Source organism: Bubalus kerabau, chromosome 2 (genome assembly GCF_029407905.1).
Source record: "Bubalus kerabau isolate K-KA32 ecotype Philippines breed swamp buffalo chromosome 2, PCC_UOA_SB_1v2, whole genome shotgun sequence".
NCBI lineage: Eukaryota > Metazoa > Chordata > Mammalia > Artiodactyla > Bovidae > Bubalus > Bubalus kerabau.
In genome coordinates this window covers 71,977,801-71,983,800 of record NC_073625.1, presented here as the reverse complement: position 1 = coordinate 71,983,800, position 6,000 = coordinate 71,977,801, and the positions used below count along the sequence as shown (strand labels likewise).

Below are 6,000 nucleotides of genomic sequence, written 5' to 3'. Positions count from 1 at the left end.
CCGTCTTAGCTGTTAGTGAGTTGGACATCCATAAGGGATGGTATATGGGAATGCTGGAATTTATAATCCTTTTCATTCTGCCATTAATTAAAAGTGCCCCAGAGACAGATTGGAAATGACCCAGGGTAAAAGGCCTGGAGGTTACGTCTTTTAGCTTTGAGCCTCCAGTTTGAATCTGATCTAAGCTGGTAATAAACAAGAGCTACTGCTATTTGATATCGGTATGGTGACCCATGTGAAATGAATTAGTAATCTAAGGCTTGTTCTGCTAGACAGGTGTCCTCTCACACAGCTGGAGTTGATAGTCTCTGCAGAAGAAACCAACAATGTAAAAAAGATGGAGATAAAATGGCTTCACAAGTACTCTCTTGCCTTGCTAGGATCCTTGTCATTAACATGGAAAATTATGAATCTTTAGGATTCCATATGCGCCACTTGTAAAGCACTATGGGAATAAAAGAGATCTGGGCTTAATAAGACCCAGAGTGTGGGTCAAATGAGAATCAGGTGGTGGGTCTAAGAGAAATTTAATATCCTTGGCTTCTCATTTCCCCTCTCCTTTCTGTTTGGTTGTCATGGGAGTCTGTGTTTGTGGAAGAAACATTGACTGTATTTGCCCAGGGCAGATGTATCTACCCTCCAGCCTTCAATTTTGACTTTAGCAGAAGAACAGAAAGTTGCATGACTAGATAGAAAGAAGAGGAATTGTACTGGTAACTCTGAAAGAAAAAATAGATCATTGAGAACATTAAAAAATGGTGGTGGTTGTTTTTTTTTTTTTAAGACATCATATACTGAATTGAAATAAGAGCAAAACAAAAGTTTATCACTAAACTGAGGAAAGCTGTTCAAAACTTGGTTTACTCTAATTTTGTTATTATGATTAACTTCAATCCAGTGGTACTTTTGCTCACTTTTAAAATAATGTCTATTAAGGAGATTTTATTTGTTTGTATTTAATAACCAGAATAGGGAAGTCCCAGGAAATTAAATGGAGAAAAGAAACATCTGACCTCAGTATATGATATATAAATTTATTTTTATCTTTGTAAAAATATGAATCATTAATATTAATCATAACTTGCTGTTTTTAGTAAGCTTCAACAGGCAAAAATTACTATGTCTTTCTAAATCAGGTTTGTGAGATTATTTGTGTGTGTGTGTGTGTGCATGTGTGAAGTATCAGCTTTATGCATATACCCTAATGCTGAGGAAATTGTGGTATTCTTTTTATCTGACAGATTCTTCAAAGATAAATTCATTAGATTCTGATGAATGACACCAGAAATATCACGTCTGGCTAAGAACTAATCACCTTCTGAATATGTCTTTTTGATTTACTTTTTCTTTAAAAATGTCTTAACTTGCTTTTGCTCCTCTTTTTAACTCATCATAAACCAAGTTATCCCATTATATTTCTGTTTAGTGATATGCATTATAAGGGAATCCTATACCCTGAATCTGGAACTTGAGAACTCCTTTTTCCATCTCTTCATTCCCCCATCCTGGCATATACGTCCTTCATTTCCTACTGGGTAGATAATCTGACAAGTGGTTTCTCATAAGATGTTAATGCCTGGTTGTGGATTAAATATGAAAGTTTAACCATATTAAGTTGTCTATGTTTGTTTTTGACACAGAACAGTAGCTTCATATAGTTCAGACTTATAACTCCTTAATTTGCATTTAACAACAAAACTGGAATATTTTCTCTTGGTAATATTAGGGGACTGGAGTCCCAGAAGTCAGTGAGTGATATTTTGGGGGCTGGGAAACTTTTGCTACACTCTTCAAAATCCCATCATGAGTTATTTTGTACACAAGTGGCATCTAGGTTTTGTTTCCTAGAAATGTGTGTGGTACCAAAACTTTAGAAAATGATCAGAGTATGAAGTTTTTGATTGGTTCACTTGGAGTTTGACTTTTTTTTAATTTTAACTTTATATTGAAATATAGTTGATTAAAAAACGTGTTAGTTTCAGGTGTATAGCAGAGTGATTCAGTTATATATGTATATGTATCCCACATCTCTTAAATCTCTTGCATTAGCGTTGGCAGGCAAGTTCTTTACTACTAGTGCCACGTGCAAAGTCTATGCATGTATCAATTCTTTTTCAAATTCTTTTCCCATTTAGGTTATTACAGAATACTGAGCAGAGTTCCCTGTGCTGTACAATAGGTCTTTGTTGGTTACCTATTTTATTATTATTATTTTTTTTTAAAAAAGGAAAGTTTGCTTTATTTCAAATGCTGTCAACTGGTGAGGAGGGCAGATGTCTTTCAAAAGCCCAACTCCCACCCACCACCCCCACCCCAGCCCCTAACAATCAGAGGGCAAGAGCTTTAACAGGTAATTGGGGGAAGGGGGCTACATGCATATCTTCAGATTGGTCATTGGTGATCTGACCAGCGTCATCCTGATTGTTTTAGGTTCAGTTAATCTTCAGTTCCACGGTTAGTTTGTTTCCATTTCTTTGAGGCCAATTCTCAGAACTGTGGCAGCATATGTCACGGCCACCGTCTGGTCATCATTATTTTATTATTTTTAATTAACTTTTACTGGAGTACAGTTGCTTTACATTGTGGAGTTTGAAAACTTAAACATAAGCTAGTACTTGTGTGTTAAGTTGCTTCTGTCACGTCTGACTCTTTGCAACTCTATGGACTGTAGCCCACCAGGCTCCAATATCCATTGGATTTTCCAGGCAAGAATACTAGAGTGGATTGCCATGCCCTCTTCTAGGGGATCTGCCCTATTTCTTATGTCTCCTGCTTTGGAAAGCAAGCTCTTTACTACTAATGCCACCTGGGAAGCCTGAACTAGTACTTGCTGTGATTTATTGATATGTCAGTAACATTTTAATATAACATTAGTTTTAAAATATCAACTATTTGTCATAACATTGCTATCTATTAATTCTCTCATTAAACTGCCAGATTCTTTAAGTGTGTCGATCTTGACAATATTCTCAACATCACAAGCTTTAAGATTCTAAGGAATCGTCCTAGAGCATTGAGATTTTGAAACCATTTCCAAGTAATCACATAAACCAGATGTGGTATTATTCCTTTTCTAAATGAACAGATTCTGGCTTAGAGGCTCTATGTAGTTGCCCAGAGGCCCAGCCAATATTGCCAAAACTGGATTTTAAACTGAATTCAATTGGACTTAATACACCTCTTTAACACAGAGGAAATGTTCTTCTGATGATATAGATTCATGTTTTCTGCTTTAAATATACTTTATTTACAACCAACATAACTAGGATAGCACTGGAAATCACAATACTACTTCTATTTACAGTGTATTTTGTGATTGAAGTAGTAAAATGCATTTTCCAACTGATCAAGTTAATCAGAAATACTTTTTGCCTCAATCCTTGTGGTTAGTAAATTTTTATAAAATTTATTTGCTTGTTTCCCAGATTAAAATTTTAGAATTATTAAATACATGCATTCGGGAAATATTTACTGAACATCTACTATGCATTAAGTACTTCACAACAGGGACGATCAATGCTATCTGTAATGTGATGTGTTTACATGGGAGGTGGGGATCCAGTGGTATACTGATTATAATTAATTTTTTGTTTTTTCACCTGAATACCTTGTGTATCTCGTTTATTATCATAGGGGTCACTTTTCCTTATAGTAGATATACTGTGTATACAGTGTGGGAATTGCCTCCCAGACGGTACTGGTGGTAAAGGACCCACCTGACGATGAAGGAGATATAAGAGACACGGGTTCAATCCCTGGGTCAGGGAAGATCTCCTGAAGGAGGGCATGGCAACCCATTCCAGTATTCTTACCTGGAGAATTCCATGGACAGAGAACCCTGGTGGGCTTCAGTTCATAGCATTGCAGAGTTGGACGTGTCTTAGCATGCACACACAGTGTGGGAATATGAGCTGAGCCACACACTTCTTGGGTGTGGCCAGTATGTAGTAATTAGGGCTTCTTCCTTCCTTTCTTTATTTCTTTCAATGATTTGATTCTTCCTCAAAATTACACTGCTACCAAAAAAATTAAAAAGATCTTAAGCAATCCAATCCCTTAAATGTATAAATATTTATAAATCACCAGCTATGTGTTAACTATGGTAGGGGTCCCTGGGTGGTAAGAAGGGAGGTATGGAGAATAACATACAACAAGATACAAATAGATAAATCAAGTGTGAAAAATCATCAAGGGAAAAAAAAGATTTGATGATAGAGTTAATGACAGTGTGATAACAACTGGTAAAAGTTCAGTGGTCTAAATTAATGAGGAGCTAACATTTAATTTATTAATAAGACCTGAAGACAGATAAGGGAATCAACTATTCAAAGAATTGGTGAAGAAATTCCAGGCAGAGGGAATGGCTTGTGCTGAAATTCTGAGGTAGAACAGAGCACAGCATGTTGCAGAAATAAAAAGAATGTCACTTGAGGTAGAGCAGAATTCAGGAGAATAGAAAGGAATTCAATAGAGGGACTGAAGCAGCAGAAATGAACAGGTCCCTTCATTCCAGTTATTTAAGATTTTACTCTATTTTTGCAACTAGAAGCAGGGAGAAGTGTTTCACAAAGGCTTAGAAGAATGCCCTGGAGCCCATAATTCCCATTTGTCACCAGAAAAAGGGGAACCGCAAACTAGCTCACTTCTGCCTGTGGTATTTTTTTAAGGCAAAAATCAAATTCCTTGTGGCTCTGCAAGCAAATATATCTGTTTCTTAACTTGTATTGTAAAAATACCACATAAGAGACCTAGTGTAGTTTTGTTACATCACTTATAGCAGTATTTCCTACCAAAACATTGCAAAAATAAACTCTATTTTATCCACCCTTTAATAAAATCACTTTCATTAAATCCTTAGTTTTAGCCAAGAAAGTAGATTAGTATAAGTCCCTTTGGACTAGCTATTAATGCCACTCCATGAACCATTTAAGAGGAGTTTTAAATTTAATCTCTTCTGTGTTCCCTGAACACACCTTTGGAAAAAAAAAAAAAAATTCTGGCCTTATGGATATATACTGTTTTTAGGTCAATAAAATTACTTTTTCCAGGGTTTACTTACAGGAAAAAATATATGTTGGCATACACTGGATTGCCACTTAAGTAATGATGATAATTAAGGATTATATTTTGCAATGGGTTTCCAAAACTACAATCTCCTAGGAAATATATTTGTAACTGCATTTTCAATTGCCAATTAGGTAGAGTGTGTCCTATGAATCCACAGAAATGTGCTCACAGCTATACTGTTTTCCCCTTGTAAATATGAACTAAGGGGATTTTATAGACTAATTCAATTTCAATTATAGTTGGCCTATTAGAGTCATGATTTGACTACGCTGCTGCTAAGTCGCTTCAGTCGTGTCCGACTCTGTGCGACCCTAAAGATGGCAGCCCACCAGGCTCCCCCAACCCTGGGATTCTCCAGGCAAGAACACACTGGAGTGGGTTGCCATTTCCTTCTCCAATGCATGAAAGTGAAAAGTGAAAGTGAAGTCGCTCAGTCGTGTCTGACTCCTAGCAACCCCATGGACTGCAGCCCACCAGGCTCCTCCATCCATGGGATTTGCCAGGCAAGAGTACTGGTGTGGGTTGCCATTGCCTTCTCTGATTTGACTATGATATACACTAATATCTACATTATAATGAATATAATACATGAATGTATATGAATGAATGAAATGAATATATTTAATGTTATTTATAATAACTTTAACCCAAGAAGTACAGATGAAAAAACAAAATGAAGATAAAATTACTAAATACAGTTAACTATGAAATAAAACTTTCAATGGTAAATCAAGCAAAATCTTTCAAAACATAAGTCTTAGGTTTCTCTTTATAAAGCATGAAATATGAAGATTAACTAGACATACTGAAACTCACTATGTTTTTAGTTTCTGACATATAATAATGTTAAGTTCTGAGCAACCATTTAATTAACAAACAACTTTTGAGCATATTGTATGTGCTAGAATGTAATCTAGAGAATAGAGAAAATAA

The 6,000-nt window shown here is 35.9% G+C and overlaps 1 long non-coding RNA gene across 1 annotated transcript in view; it reads left to right on the top strand.

Annotated features, from left to right (window-relative positions):
- Positions 1-271: 271 nt before the first annotated feature.
- LOC129644762 (uncharacterized) overlaps positions 272-6,000 on the top strand; it is a 30,511-nt gene continuing 24,782 nt past the window's right edge. Inside the window, exon 1 of the long non-coding RNA XR_008710968.1 lies at positions 272-713. This is a non-coding gene — a long non-coding RNA (uncharacterized LOC129644762). The remainder of the gene's footprint in view (positions 714-6,000) is intronic.